Source organism: Panthera pardus, unplaced genomic scaffold (assembly GCF_024362965.1).
Source record: "Panthera pardus isolate Hobbes unplaced genomic scaffold, ASM2436296v1 HiC_scaffold_21, whole genome shotgun sequence".
Classification (NCBI taxonomy): domain Eukaryota; kingdom Metazoa; phylum Chordata; class Mammalia; order Carnivora; family Felidae; genus Panthera; species Panthera pardus.
The window spans coordinates 58888261-58903731 of NW_026526777.1; the positions used below are offsets into that span (position 1 = coordinate 58888261).

Sequence of the window (15471 nt, forward strand, 5' to 3'; positions counted from 1 at the left end):
TTTGTAAAAATGACATTTGCTGGGGCACCCGGGTGGCTCAGTCGGTTAAGGGTGTGACTCTTGATTTCAACTCAGGTTTGTGAGTTCAAGCCCCCCGTCGGGTTTTGCGCTCACAGCCTCCTTGGGATATCTTTCCCGATTTCTGTGGGCACTCACTCTTAAAGTATAAAGGAATGAAATGAAATGAAACGGATAATGAAAGGAAAGGAAAGGAAAGGGAATGAATGAACTGAAAATTATGTGTCTCCTAAGGGAACGCAGAGAACAAAAGCAGTTGTTGCGTGTTCTACACTGGACCAGACACTATATCCTATGGGTAACATCTGTTCAGTTATATAGTCATTGTATAGCTTTGCCAAGTAGCTGTGCTGTTGTAGCCTACATTTTATTACTTTGGCAACTGTGGTTCAGGGAGGTTGATGACTCGACCATGATTCCATAGTTAACGGGTAGCTGAGGGGCTTTGCCCATCAGCCCGTGAAGCTTCCACATCCATTCCCTGGTTCCTCAGCAGCACTGAGATGAAGATACAGATCCTAGGGCAGATCAACTCAGAATGTCAAAGGTAATGATGTCGGAACACTAATTTAGGGTTTGCTTAAGAACCCGGGTTAGTCCAAGCATTTGGCCTCATATATTTGAACACTAGTGCCAACCAAAGTCATTCGTGCAGTGGTAACTACTCCCTTGTTTTTACCATCCGAGATTTTAGGGTGGTTGTCAGCTATGGCCATGGTGTCAAGGCTTTTCCATAAAAAGCAAGATGTCATAAGGCAACTCCTTACATGTAGTGCTATCCCCTCTTCTTGAGACAAATGAGTTTTCTGTAAGGGAAGGATATCTAGTTGTAGACCATGTTACATTAACTAAACTCACTCTCTATTTCGAGGATATTGCTATATGATTCTCTGTTGCCTAAGTTCCCAGGCTGGTTTCCCTTTGGGCTAGTATCCTTGTCTAGTTCTAGGAAGCTTTTCGGTTTTTTGGAGTTTTTTTTTTTTTCCAATGACTTTTTGTACTGTGTTTTTGCCTTTTGACTTTCTTCTCTTTTTTCCTTGGTATTTATTCTTTTTTTTTTTTCCAATAATTTCCCCACTTCTGCCATTTAAGGACTCTCCATTACTCCAGAGGCCAAATCAAAAGCACTTAGAATCTCCAGATTTAGGGAAACACAGAGATTAATTCCTCAAAACACCCTCTGGTCCGTCAACCTATGTTTCACCTCCTTGCCCAATGGTTGTTTCCCTGGAGATTTGGAAACTCAAAAGAGATTGAAGTGACCTATTTGGATATGATAAGTGACAGAAATGCGATTTAAATTCTGGTTTTCTTTCTTTCTTTCTTTCTTTCTTTCTTTCTTTCTTTCTTTCCTTCTTTTTTGTCTTGATCTTGCAGGCAACTGTTTTAATAATAGAAGGCTGGGGAGTGGGTCTAATGAATACAATGAAGGGGGGTAAGAATCGAATTAGCAGAGGAGACCAGGTTTCAAGGAGAACAACACTGAGTTGGTTAGCAATACGAGTTTGAGAAAAGATGTCAGAATATGGGGGGTTATGCCAAGTGAGATAAAGGTGAATGACAGGAATGAAGGACCCAGGATTAGGGGAGTTGTTTAGAAAGGCATATTCAAATAGAGAGTTCAAGAGGGTCGTGATCAGTTTTCTGCTTTTGTGTGTGTTGGTTTCATTAAAGGTGCGAGCATACCTCAGATTTTCTGATGAGAGAGATTAAAAATCATTTGAGCTTCTGGGAAGAGTCTGTTTACAGCAGATAGAAATATGATATCCCCTACTTCCACCCCAACTGAGGGAGGATAGCTTAGATCCTCTCAAGGAATTGGGGGTGGGGGTGAAGATTCCGAACATCAGAGATGTATGGCCCAAGGCAAGCTGTCTCCTCACTCCACCTCTTTTCCTAAATCTGTGATGCCCTTCCCATGTACTTGTAGGGCTGGGCAGGGGTAGGTCTGACTTGTGAAATCAGTAAGGGAGCTTCATCTGGATCGGTGATAACATGCCTATGTTGAGGTGACTGTGTGGATGAGTGAGACTCCCAATTCGCTTGTTCTCCAGGAGCAGGACATGGTCCCTACCCTCGGTCATTGGAGCCCATCCTTGTTGTAGGAGTGAATGGCTTCATAGCCTACAGATTGAAAGGTTGGGGAATGCCACAGAACCGTGCCAAAGAGTGATGTAGGAGTGGGAGCTCATAGGGAAGAAAATATTCAGGCAGCATATAGAGAAATAGAGGCACAACTACCAGGACCATTTTGATCACAGTCTCCCTCCTTGGGTAGCTGAATGCCCCTGAAGGCTTGGAGTGTCTTGCTAGTTATTATGGACCTAAACAAGGCAAGACCAGTGTGGGAACAAAGTTGGCCTTGGGAACTTTGAGTCTTTCAATCTCTAGTTAGTACTACCACTCATAACATAGAAACCTAAACTTCGATACGTTTACTTAAACGGAGGTCTACGTGACACACAATGTAATATGTGATGCAACAACTCTGGATGTTTCACCGTGATCGCCATAAGCGTAGCTCCCATCTGTTAATGTATGAGGCTATTACGATACCACAGGCTAGATTCCCTATGCTGTACCTTTGAGCCTTGTGATTTATTCATTCTATAACTGGAACCCTGAACTCCCTCTCCCCTTCCCCCATTTTGTCCATCCCCCCACCTCCCCTCCCTTCTGGCAAGAGTCAAATATCTGCATTTATGGGTGTGTTTCTGCTTTTGCTCTGTTTGTTCATTGATTCCCATTTTTACATCCTACACAGAAGTGAAATCATAGAGGATTTGTCTTTCTCTGTCTGACTTATTTCACTTATCCTCATGCCATCTAGGTACATCCATGATGTTGCAGATAGCAGGATCTCATTCTCATTTAGAGCTGCGTAATATTTCATTGTGTGTGTGTGTCTGCGTGTGTGTTTGTATGTGCTTGTGTGTGTGTGGTATCCAAACAGTATTGTGGGTACTGGCGTACAAAATAGCCTCATTGCTCAGTGGAATAGAACCGCAAACCCAGACATCAATCCACCACTGTATGGTCAGTTCATCTTCCACAAACAGGAAAGACTATCCAGTGGGGAAAAGGCAGTCGCTTCACCAAATGGTGTTGGGACAACTGGACAAGCCACATGCCAAAGAATGAACCTGGACCAATTTCTGTACCATACACACAAATAAACTCAAAATGAATTAAAGACCTAAGTGTGAGGCTTGAAACCCTAAAAAAAAAAAAAAATCCTTGAAGAGAGCACAGGCCGTCATTTCTCTAACTTTGGCTGTAGCAACATTTTACTAGTTATGTCTCTTGAGCCAAGGGAAATACAGCAAGAATAAAATTTGAGGACTACTTCAACCTACAAAGCTTTTGCACAGTGAAGGAAAGAGTCAAAACTGAAAGGCAACCTCTGGAATGGGAGAACAAATTTGGAAATATTTGGCAAATCCAGTAAAGGGTTAGTGTTCACAATGTCTAAAAACTTGATTCATGTCAACATCACCCCCCTCCAAAAAAGCCCAGTTTACAAATGAGCAGTACACATAACCAGACACTTTTCCAACGACAACAACAGATCGTCAACAGACACATGAAAAGATGCTCCCCAAACTACAACGAGATACCACGTCACACCTGTCAGAATGGCTACATTCCAAGACACAAGAAGCAAGTGTTTGCGAGGATGTGGAGACTAAGGAAACCTCTTGCACCGTTGGTGGAAATGCAAATGGGTGCGGCCCCTGTGGAAAACAGTATGCAGGTTCCTCAAAAAATTAAAAACAGAACTCTCCTATGATCCAGTAATTGCACTACTGGATACTACCCAAGAGAATACAAAAACAAGAATTCCACGGGACACACGCACTCCTGTGTTTATTGCGGCATTATTTCCAACAGCCAGTGCAAGCGTCCATTGACAGCTGAGTGAACGAAGAAGAAGCCCTATATGAATGTATGTGTGTGTGTATATGTATATCCATACACACAGACACACACACGCACACACACATGCACACACACACACACACTGTAATATTACTCAACCATAAAACAATGCAATCTTGCCATTTGCAATCACCTGGATGGAGCCTGAGGGTAGTATGGTAAGCAAAGTCAGGGAAAGACAAATACCATATGATTTTACTCATGTAGCCCTTAAGAAACAACAAACGAGCAAAGGGAGGAAACAAAAGGGGAGACAAACCAAGAAATAGGCTCTTACCTGCAGAGAAGAAACGGATGGTTGTGGAGAGGAGGTGAGTGGTGGGAGGGGTGAAAGAGATGATGGGGATGAAGGAGTGCCCTTGTCATGATGAGCACGGGGTGAGTATGGAGTTGGTGAATCACTATTTTGTACAACTTAAACTACTATAACTCTGGATGTTCCTATTACTGGAATTAAAATAAAACTTAATGACAAAACCAGAGGCCAACTTTTCATTATACCAAGAAACTTCGTGGAATAAACAGATAGGTGACCTTTCCCTTAACTTTTTTAAATTTTGTTTTTAAATGAATGAACATGTGTTTGTTGTATTTTTTTGCTCTAAAGGCTTTCCGACAAACCTGGTCCTGACGATTCATGGTCTACCTCATCTAGCCAAGACTTAGATTTTGGTACCAAGGTAAAGTACCCTCCTGTGAAACTCACTTTCCTGCTCTGAATTGAGTTTTCTCCCTTATTCACTCTGAAAATTTAAGAGGAGCCTGTGTATCATCATTTTATGTGTGTCATGGAAAGTTGGCAAGAACAAACCACTTTACAGATACATGACGCGTTGAATGTTTTGTTTTGTTTTGTTTTGTTGTACTGTGGTAAATCCTACAGGTGGAGGCTGATAAAAGAATGGGCTGGAAAATATATAATGACCGTCAAATTATAGTGGGAAAAGCTTTCCCACAATGGAGGCAATATGACGTTTGCTTAAGGATAAGGATTCTTACTGTGATCGTAACATGACTGATAATACTCACGCCTAAATGAAACGTGATTGGGTCCAAGTATCTATTGTAGGTTGCCCCCCGCCCCGGGCAAGTTTTATTTTGGTGAGATACAGGATTTTCTTTTGGCTCTATCCTTTGTTCTACATTTAGAATAAAACCATAGTAGAAAATGTAGAAATTTAGATGTTTACATTATTTCTCAACATTTACCTTACAAAGGTGTTCCCCTGTAGTTTTGAAATAACTCCATGAAGAGTAAGTTAAAATTGTGCATCTCCCCGAAGAATACGTATTTTGCTGAAAAGAGTAGCTCTATGGGCAGAGGCTCTTCATAGCCAAGGTGTCAAATTTCTAATTTCAGAAATCTTGCCCATTCTAGCTTTGAACACTATCTCCTCCTAGTCCTTGTGTCAGATTCTAAAATTTAAAGTTTCAGACATCTGATATTTATTTCAGTATTCATTTCAAAGCCCCTAAATCATGATAAGCTCCTGGAGGTTAGGAAACGCACTGGTTTGACTCCTGGAGCTCCTAAAATAAAGTCTTGCTTGGAAGAAGCAATGTCATGGTTGTTGAATGTGAACAAATGAGTAGGGAAATGGAATTCCGTAGAATGGAGTTTGAAAAGTAACAAAATACGCATGATATATCACAATTAAATATGTGAATTTAAAAAGTCAGGCTTCAGTTTATATTCCGTTTTAGTGTTTAACATGTATACACGCAAATGAATTCTATTGAGGCAATCAGGAGTTACATAAGAAAGAAGGTTACAGTATATTTTTGGTATCCTCCCATTGTGAGCTTAGAAGTGCAGAGAAAAAGTCCTCAGCCTTGGTTTGTTTAACCCCATCTGTGTCCCATTACCTACATCCTTTAAAGGTTCCCATTTCCTCCTAGAATTCTCATTCCCAATTCTTCCTCCATAGTGAAAGTTGACGTGTTAGGAACCTCTCTTTTTCTGTTCTTTTGTTAGTCTAGTAATAATTTCTAGCTTTTCGGAAGCGATAGATGCCAGGAATTGAACAATTTATTTATAGTGAAAAAAATTAAATTCTTTATTACAGTATTTATAACCAGATAACTGTAGAGTGATAAGAGTCAGTATTATTAGGGATATACTGTGAATCAAAGCCTCTCTTTTACATAAATATTATATACATAGATACATAGATAGATGGATATGGATATAGATAGATAGATAGATAGATATAGATAGACAGATATCGGTAGAGATATATATAATATACACATATAAACACATATATATTTACACTTATATATAAATACACACTTATATGTATACATATTTATGTACACCTATACGTACACACACACACACACACACACATATATATATATATATATATATATATATATATATATATATCACACATATATAAAGACATATATCTTTAAAAGGTTTAAAAGGGACTATTTTTCATAGTATATTCCCAATCCTACTTATGTACCTGTTGAAAAATGTATGTTGTTTCCACTTACCTTCTTTGGCTCACATTTTTCCTTTTCTTTTTTGTCTTAAGCTCATGCTTGATTGATTGGTCATTTGTTTTGTTTTGTTTTGTTTTTTCCTTTTTCCCTCTTCTCAACCCATGCTTATTACGGTATTTTTAATTATTTTTCAAAGTTTATTTATTTTTGAGACAGAGAGAGACACAGAGTGCAAGCGGGGTAGGGGCAGAGACAGAGAGACACACAGAATCCAAAGCAGGCTGCAGGCTCCGAGCTGTCAACACAGAGCTCAACGTGGGGCTGATAACCACAAACCGTGAGATCATGACTCATGAGCTGAAGGTGGATGCTGAACTGACTGTGCCACATATGTGTTCCCCGCACCAGGCTCGTTTTTAATGGTTTACCCCTACCCTAATTTGTCCTTGCAGAAACTATTTCTTTAGTGTCTGTTCTTTTAGTACATCACTCTCTGTCAACTCCATTGTCAACATATTGGTTATGGAATTCTACTGTCTGTGTGGGGTTTCCATCCAGGACTCGTTGCCCCACAAGGTTTATTATTCTTGTTTTTCTCTTTCTTGGAAGGGGCTGAGATAAATGTTTTTGAAATGTTTGCATTTCTCTTGGAAAGGGAGGGAGAGAGAGAAAGAATGAGCAAGTGCTCGTTGTTGTGATCTGACAATATGCAAGGTATGATCTCAGTCCTCTTATATTTGTGGAGGGCTGTTTTGTGACCCAGGATGTCACTTGGAGACATTGGAGAATGTTCTATGTGCACTTAAGAAGAATGTGCGTTCTACTGCTGTTGGATGAAAAGATCTTAATATATCGGTGTTGATATCCATGTATATAAATGTATATATATGAGGCCAATATATATCTATGTATATCTGAATACGTCTGGTCCAATGACACATTGGATCTGTGTTTCCTTACTGATTTTCTGCCTTGACGATCCGCCTTTTGCCATGAGTGGAGTCTTAAAGTCGTCTACAATCATGGTATTTGTATGTATACCTTTAATCATGTTTGTGAGTAATCGATTCATATGTGTGGGCTTTCACTTTGGGGGCATAAACACTTGCAATTGTTAGCTCCTCTTGATGGATAGACCCCTTAATTATGATCCAATGCCCTTCTGAATCTGTTACTACAGTCTCTGCTTTAATATCTAGTCTGTCTGGTGGAAGTGTGGCGAGTCCAGCTTTCTTTTGACTTCTAGTAGCATGATAGGTGGTTCCCCATACCTTCACTTTGAACCTGGAGGTGTCCTAGGGTCTAAAATCAGTGTCTTGTTGACAACATATAGATGGATCTTGTTGTTTGGTTTTGTTTTGTGCTTTACCCATTCTGATTCCCTGTGTCTTTTGATTGCGGCATTGAGTCCATTCCCATTCAGAGTGATTAGTTAAAGATATGGATTTAGTGTCATTGTGTTATCTGAAGGTTTCATGCTTTTGGTGAGGCCTCTGGTCCTTTGTAGTCTCTGCTGCTTTCCACTCACAGAGTCGCCCGTTAGGATCTCCCACAGGGCTGGTTTAGTGGTCATGAACTCCATTAGGTTTTGTTTGTCTGGGAAAGCCTTTCTCTCTCTTTCTGTTCTAAATGTCAGCCTTGCCTGGGAAGGGATCCTTCGCCGCAGATGTTCCCATTCAGCACATTGACCGTTTCCTACCCCTCCCTTCTGCCCTGCCAAGTTTCTTTGGACAGGTCTGCTGCTACCCTTATGTGTCTTCCCTTGTCGATTAAGACCCGTTTGTCCCTAGCTGCTTTCAGAATCCTCTCTTTATCTTTGTAGTTTTCCAGTTTCGCTATGGCATGTCGTGGTGTTGACCTGGGTTTGTTGATTTGGAAAGGAATTCTCTGTGCCGCCAGGACTTGGATGCCCGTTTCCTTCCCCAGATGAGGGAAGCTCTCAGCTATAAGTTGTTCAAAAAAAACCTTCTGCCCCTTTCTCTCACTCTTCTTCTTCTGGGACTCCTAGGATCTGGCTAATATTTCGTCTCACTGAATCACCTAGGTCTCTAGTACCTGCCTCGTGATCTAGTCATTTCCTTCCTTTCCTTTCCCTGCTTCATCTTTGTCCACAATTGTATCTTCTGTTTCACCGATTCTGTCTGCTGCTTCTCCCGTCCTTGCCGTCACTGCATCTAGTTTACTTTGTATCTCCTTTACACCATTTCATGTTCAGCGTTCATCATGACGATTCCTTAGGTCCTTGATCTCTGAAGCAGTAGATTGTCTGCCGTCTTCTATGCGTGGTTTCAGGCGCAACTATGCGTCTTGTGAGTGTCATTCCAAAAAATGTGCTCACATATATGGTTTCTGTCTCTTTTGAGCCCTTCTCTGGCTGTCCTTTCTTCCCGGAATTTTTTTTGAGGGGAATTCTGTGATTTCGTCGTTTTGGCTAGATTCCGGCCCTTCGTGTGTGTTAATAGCTTGTTCTGTGTCCCACACCTGCGAGTACTACTGTAATAAAAAGAGCTCCTACACTGTCCAGGGCCTGGCCGTTGAACAAATTTTTTTTGAGTGTGTTGTGTGCACTCTTTCGGTGCGTCTTTGGCTGCTGTTCTCGCTACTTGGAGTGGCGGTTTGGGCCTTCCACCAGGTGTGCTTTGATTTGTTTGTTGAAGTAATCCTGGAAAAGAGGGGAAGAAGATGGGGAAGAATCCTTAGCCCAAACAAAAAGAGAAATGACTGGAGTTGAAAAAAAGACCAGGAAGTGACTCAAAGGAGCTATAGGGCTTAATCCAGAAAGAGAGGGAGGAAAATGAAGAAGGAGATCTAGAAAAGTATAGAGAAAATGTACAATGAAACAAACAAAGAACCAGAACAGAGGAACAAAGGGGAAAAAATATATATAGATATATCTATAGATATATCTATGTATAGATATATAGGTATATATTAAGATATAGAGATAAATGTAGATATATAATTAGCTTTGACCCACGTCAACTCAAGACTACTAGGCTGTTTCCAAAGGGAGAAGGGGAAAGAGGAGAGTAGAAAGAGAAAAAAAGGGAAAAGAGAAGAAAGGGAAAGCAAAGGAAAGAAAAGATGGGCGCCTGGGTGGCTCAGTAGGTGAAGCGTCTGACTCTTGAATTTGGCTCACGTCATGTTGTCGCTGTTGGTGGGTTCGAAACCCCCACCAGGTTCTGCAGTGAGAGCATGGATCCTGCTCGGATTCTGTCTCTCTCCCTCTCTCTGCATCTCTTCTGCTTGATCACTCACTCTCTCTCTCAAAATGAAGAAATAAACTTTAAAAAAGAAAAAGGAAAGACAAAAGAATAATAACTCAAACGAAAACAAACAAACAAACAAAGATAGAAAACCGGAGGAGAGTTGTCTATTGGTGCCTGGGACTGGTGGCTGTGCTGGTCTAGAGCAGGGGCTGTCTGGTCCCATCAGTGTCAGTCTCACTCCTATAGAGAAGCAGTTACGAGGCACAGAGTGTCAGGGTTTGGTGCAATGGGCCTGCCTTCACTGAGGCTCACTGTCCATTCCCTGAAGCCCCACGATGTTGGTCATGGGGAGAGACATGGCGACACCCCATCTCTCCTGCCCACACGAGGTGTCTCAAAACTCACTGTTTAGGCTATCCTCACGGAATAGCCTGGGGAGCCGGCTTGCCTTGCTGCACAGTCCCCTGTGCCACCTGAGTACTGAGCTGGGATTCAAAACCCTGTAGGATCCCGCTTTGCTCGGACCTGGTAGTGGAGTTGCGCCACTCTGCCCAGTGGACAGAGGGCCTCTGGCTCGTGCCTGCACGGTCTTTTTCCCTTGGGCAGGGCAATACCTCCCCTTTCCACCATACTCAAGGTGTTCTCTCCCAGTGTAGCCCTGAGATTGCTACCAAGCCTAGGGGCGGCTCCCTCCCCACCAGGCATGGGAGGTGGTAGCTCTGGTCGAGAGAAAGTGTGGCCACCTTGAAAATTCTGTTTTTTACCCTCTAAGGCTGTTTTCCAAAGTAGAAACTGGCTCTCTGGACCTCTCCTTGGTCTGTGGTCCGGACAGGCTTTCTCATATCCAAATGCACTTGCCACAGCCTCTCTCTCTCTACCTTCCTTTCGTTTCTCCACCAAAGGCCTTCCCCCACTCCATGCCTGTGCTGCCCATTTTATTTCTCCCAATTCTCATACACACCCTTCTGTCCCGCCAAGCTGTCACTCTGCACCTGCGGAGATTTTTCTGTCCCTCTGCAGCCTGTATTCCTGGTATTCCAAGTGTTGTGACCTCAATACTGCTGTGTTTGAGGGACAAGGGAAATTCTGATCCCCTCCCCTGCCATCTTAACTCCCCCCTCCACCTTTTGCTTTGCTTTTCGCAATTGCAAAGTTGGGTGCCTAATCGACTAAGTCACCCAGGCCCCCCAAAGAATACTTGTTTTCCATGGGAAGATGTTCAAAGGCCAATAAAATGGCCCTTGTGTCCAGAAAAGATTGGCAAAGTTAGAATGGGTTTTTGATGTTCTCATTTGGGGCTATAATAAGTTCCCGTAAGCTCTTAGCGATGACATCATAAAGGTATACATTTGAGCCTTGAACAAGATGCGTTTGGACTGTGGGAGTCCACATACATACAGATTTTTTTCAATAAACACAGTACCATCCTGTAAACATATTTTCTCTTCCTTATGATTTTCTTTTTCATCTTGGTTTTTTTTTAATTATTCATTTTGGGAGAGAGAGAGAGGACAGAGCACGTGAGTAGGGAAGTGGGGGCAGAGGGAGAATTTTCATCAGGCTCCACACTGTCAGCGTTCAACTCAGGAAGTATAGATCATGACCTGAGCCAAAGTCAAGAGCCTGACCCTGAACCGACAGTGCCACCCAGCACCCCTTCCTTACGAGTTTCTTAGTAACCTTTCCTTCAGTTTATAGTGTAAAAATACAGTATGTAATACATATAACAGGGAAAACATGCATTAATCGACTGTGAATATTGTTGGTAAGCTCAGCATTCCGTTATCCTAACCCTGACCTCCCATGCTCAGTTTACAGAGTCAATGGCCAAACTAGGCCGAAAAGGTAGATTAGACCTAGAGAGCATATACAAGCGATTCTGCTTTAATGTTCTGGTTTTCAATACATATATACTTTTTGATTTTTAAGTGTGATTGCTTTTAAAGTAGGAAATTCGGTAGGAATTTTTGTTTTTTTTTTATTTGGTTTTGAGGTTTCAAAAGATATTTGTGGATTTTCGAGTGCATGGCCATCAGAGCCCGTAACCCTTGCTTTGTTCAAGGGCCAACGGTATAGTGATTTGGTACTTTTGAGATCTTCTCAGTGAGATTAGTGTAAATGTTTTGACCTTAATTAATTGGTCCTTGCATACTGAGTACGTACCAAGCAGTTAGCTACTGAGTGTACAAGTGGAGGGTTTAGGTTGTTGTGGTCGGAGCAGAAAAGTAAGTCAACAGCAATCTGTTATAAGTCACTATAAAGGCTTCATCGGTAGGGGATGGACAATGTTAGTTGAGAGAATATTGGGGGCGTTTGTAGTGAGGATGAGGATGAGAGTGGGAGTGGGAATTTTGGTAGTCAGAAAAGATCTGAGAGTGGCAAAAGGTGCCAAGTGAAAGATGAGAAGGCCCAGTCGTGTAGACCGTGGCGAGGGACATTCTGGACAGAGAGGACCACGGATCATCATTTTACTCCAACGTCTTAGAGTGACCAAGCTGTAGGAAGGCTCACTCCATCATCATAATCATCATTATTGTTGTTGTGTGTAAAAAAGAAAATGTGCATAGTGAAATGAGTGCTTGGCACATTTTAGGTGACTAAGACATACATGTTCTTATACTTGCCGTTTGAATGCTTACTACACATTCTGAAGAGTTCCATACCTATATCTACATTGTTTCTGCTACTAGTTCATCATAATTTTAAGAAAAGTTTTTCTTACTACTTTGCCATTCGATCCAACCCTTCTTTCGTCAAGAAAAAGGTCAAGCCTCTGTTTACCTAAACGAAGCAGCAGCTACGACAGTGTTTTGTTGATACACAACATGATATACTCCAAAGTTTCTGATCATGTGAGGTATGAATTGACACTGAAACAAATGTCTGCCATTTTATTAGAAGCAGTTTTCATTTATAGCAAGTACACTTTTAAAGATTTTGTTTCAAACCTTATTTCAAATGTCCTTTTATTTGGGTCAGGAATGCAAAGGAAGGGGTTTTGTTAGTTCCTTTTTGAAATCTGCATACAAGCCAGGCTTCTGCCTTTGAAAGTATTTATTCTGGCCTTCCATGATCAGTTTAGAGAGTCAATAGCCAAATGAAGATTCAAAGGGACGCTGAATCAAGAGAGCACATATGAGGTTTTGTATTTAAATGTTTTGGTGTTCAATACGGTTTTCTTATTTGTAAGTCTGATAGTTATTAAAATCATAAATTCAGATATTTTCTTGGAAAAGGATTAGGAAGTCTTCACGCAACTCATTACTGATGCTACTTTTAACAGTGTGTGTCTGAGAAGCCCAACAAATATGTTCCTCATGTCTCTGGAGCTGTGGATCAGAAAGGGCAAAGTGTATTAAATGGACAAGTAGAAGGTAAGAACTGTATTTTATTCAAAGGTCATTTGACAGAATGTTGATTTCAAACAGGAATACTGATATATTCTAATATCTAAAGAAAACGGCCTGTTAAGTGCATAGGAAAGAGAAAGAGATGTGAAAAGGAGATAAGTTGCATATCGTATGTGGTGTCAGCAACAGATTAAATTGAGAGTGCCACCAAAGGAGCTAAATGGCTAGTTCCCTTTCAAGACACTGGAAGGCCTAAGGAACCTCAGGAAAGAAGAGACGAGCCAAACAGGGAATGATGTGAATGGCGGAGACTACAGGGAGTAAATGAAGGAAAGTAAGCCGGTGTGTATTGTGTTTCTACTGGAAGGTGGTAAAATACACTAGTCCTTTAAAGGGAAGAGCAGACTATTTGAAATGCAGCAACACTCTCAGGTGAGCTTCTCGTACCAGAATTTGTCAGAGTAGTATCCCCAAATGTCCCCACTCTTACTGTGATGCTCACTGTTGGCAAGACAGTAAGGACTGACCTAGCTGATGATGCAGAGTTATGTCCTAACTACCATGGGTGAACATAAGCATTTGTAGTCAGTGATAAATGTATATACGTTAATGCCATATAAAATGGGGGTACTTCATACGGTAGTATCATTTAGGGCAAAATAAGAGAATTGGAAGGAGGGTCAGATAGGGAGACATCAAGATAACTCATCTGACATTTTGGATGCCGTATTTGTGAGTTTTGATTATTTTGGCGATAACCGCCTTTAATAGGTGAACTATATTTTTAATGTTCTAGGAACATAAGGAAAAGAAACAAAAGAACACTATAATCAGTAGTATGTTTTCATATTCTGTCTGACAGTTCTGATTGTTGTAGAATGATCCCTGTTACTTCTTTGATTCCTATCTGCCAGAAAAATGAACTAAGTCCTAGGTAGTTGGAGAAAATTAACTGATTTTTCATATTTCAGAGAACTTTTATATGGTAGAACATAGGGGCAATCACCAGGATTTGCTCTCTTTCTCTGTTTTTTTTTAGAGTAAAATAAGATTGTTGCTTGTTTCACACTTTCTGACATCATGATTTCATCTATTCCTTTTAAACCTTTCTTCAAATGGATATGTAGGGATGTAGGAATTTTCAAGGCAAACACCAAGAAAAGAGATTCCAGGAAAGGTATTCTGTGACATAACCTTCTGACTGTAACCACGTGAAAGACATCAACCGAAATAATGAAATTTCATATAATGCAGTTGTGTTAGAGGCATCCCAATGACACCCAGATTTGATTATTCGCTAGAAGAGCTCACAGGACTCAGCATATAGTTGTAGTCATGCGTGTGGCTTGGTATGGGGACAGGCTAGAAAGGCCAATGAGCACCGAGCAATGGTGCATGGGGTGAAGGCCAGAGGAAACCAAGCGCAGGCTTCCAGCAATCCTTTCTCTATGGAGTTAGCAGGATGTGCTAAATTCCTCCAGCATGAAATTAGGACAGCACAAGTGAAATGTGGTCTGCCAGTACGAGGCTTATGGATACTCAGTGCCCGAGGTTTTCATCAAATGCTAATCACATAGGCATCTTCTCCTTAGCATGTCCCAAAATTCCAGGTTTCCACCAAGGAAATCAAGTGTACAGCCTTGAGGACATTGCTTGTACCAGCACTTAGGCACAGTGAACCACTCTTAACCAGCTAGGGAATGGTGGGAACCCTCCTTAAATCCAAGATCCCAGGGAACAACCAAGGGCCAGTCATTCAAGTAGGATGTTCTGAGGGTAGCCATCTTTGGCCTGCTGGATGAAATCTGTTCTGCATAGGAATTATAGCCCTGACGTCATTTTTGGTGGTGTCTTCAAATTTTGTTTTCCTAGCAAGTAACATGATGGTTACCATGGTACTGGTTTCAGTTTCATCATCCATATGAAGTAGGTATTTGTATAAAAATTACTAGGGCAATATGAGGTCATTATAATCTTTTTTTTTTATGTGATTAAGCTTTCATTATGATTCTGAGGTATGATCAACATAATGATTTTTGATTTAAAATTAGAATGAAAATCTCGTAATTATATGGAGAACCCAGGTTTGATTCCTATGGTGCTGAACCCCTGTTTATAGGTATAAGATTTTGGATCATATTCATCAATTGTTTTGTTGCCTAAGTATACAAATAACTGTTGTATTTTTGTGTTTTGTTTATGCATTTTCATATACTTCCAAATGGGAGACAGTACCCCTATTGTGTTACTTTGATCTCTATTTTAATGTTCAAGGTGACTGTATCATGAGTTAGTATATGCTAAGAGTAGCTTCAAAGGAAACCATATTTTGTTGTTTTTGTTGTTTCATACATTTAGTAAGCCTGATGTTTTACATCAGTTTTAAGTTCACAGCAAAATATAATAGGAAGTACAGAGAGTCTCCATATACCATACCATGCTCCCGTACACGCCTAGCCTCCCCTGTTGTTAACATCTTGCACGACAGTGGTCCATTTTGAGTA

The 15471-nt window shown here is 41.1% G+C and overlaps 1 protein-coding gene across 1 annotated transcript in view; it reads left to right on the plus strand.

The window, feature by feature from the left end:
- Positions 1-15471, plus strand: part of LOC109261043 (ankyrin repeat domain-containing protein 26-like) — a 181114-nt gene that overhangs the window by 47645 nt on the left and 117998 nt on the right. The window lies entirely within an intron of this gene.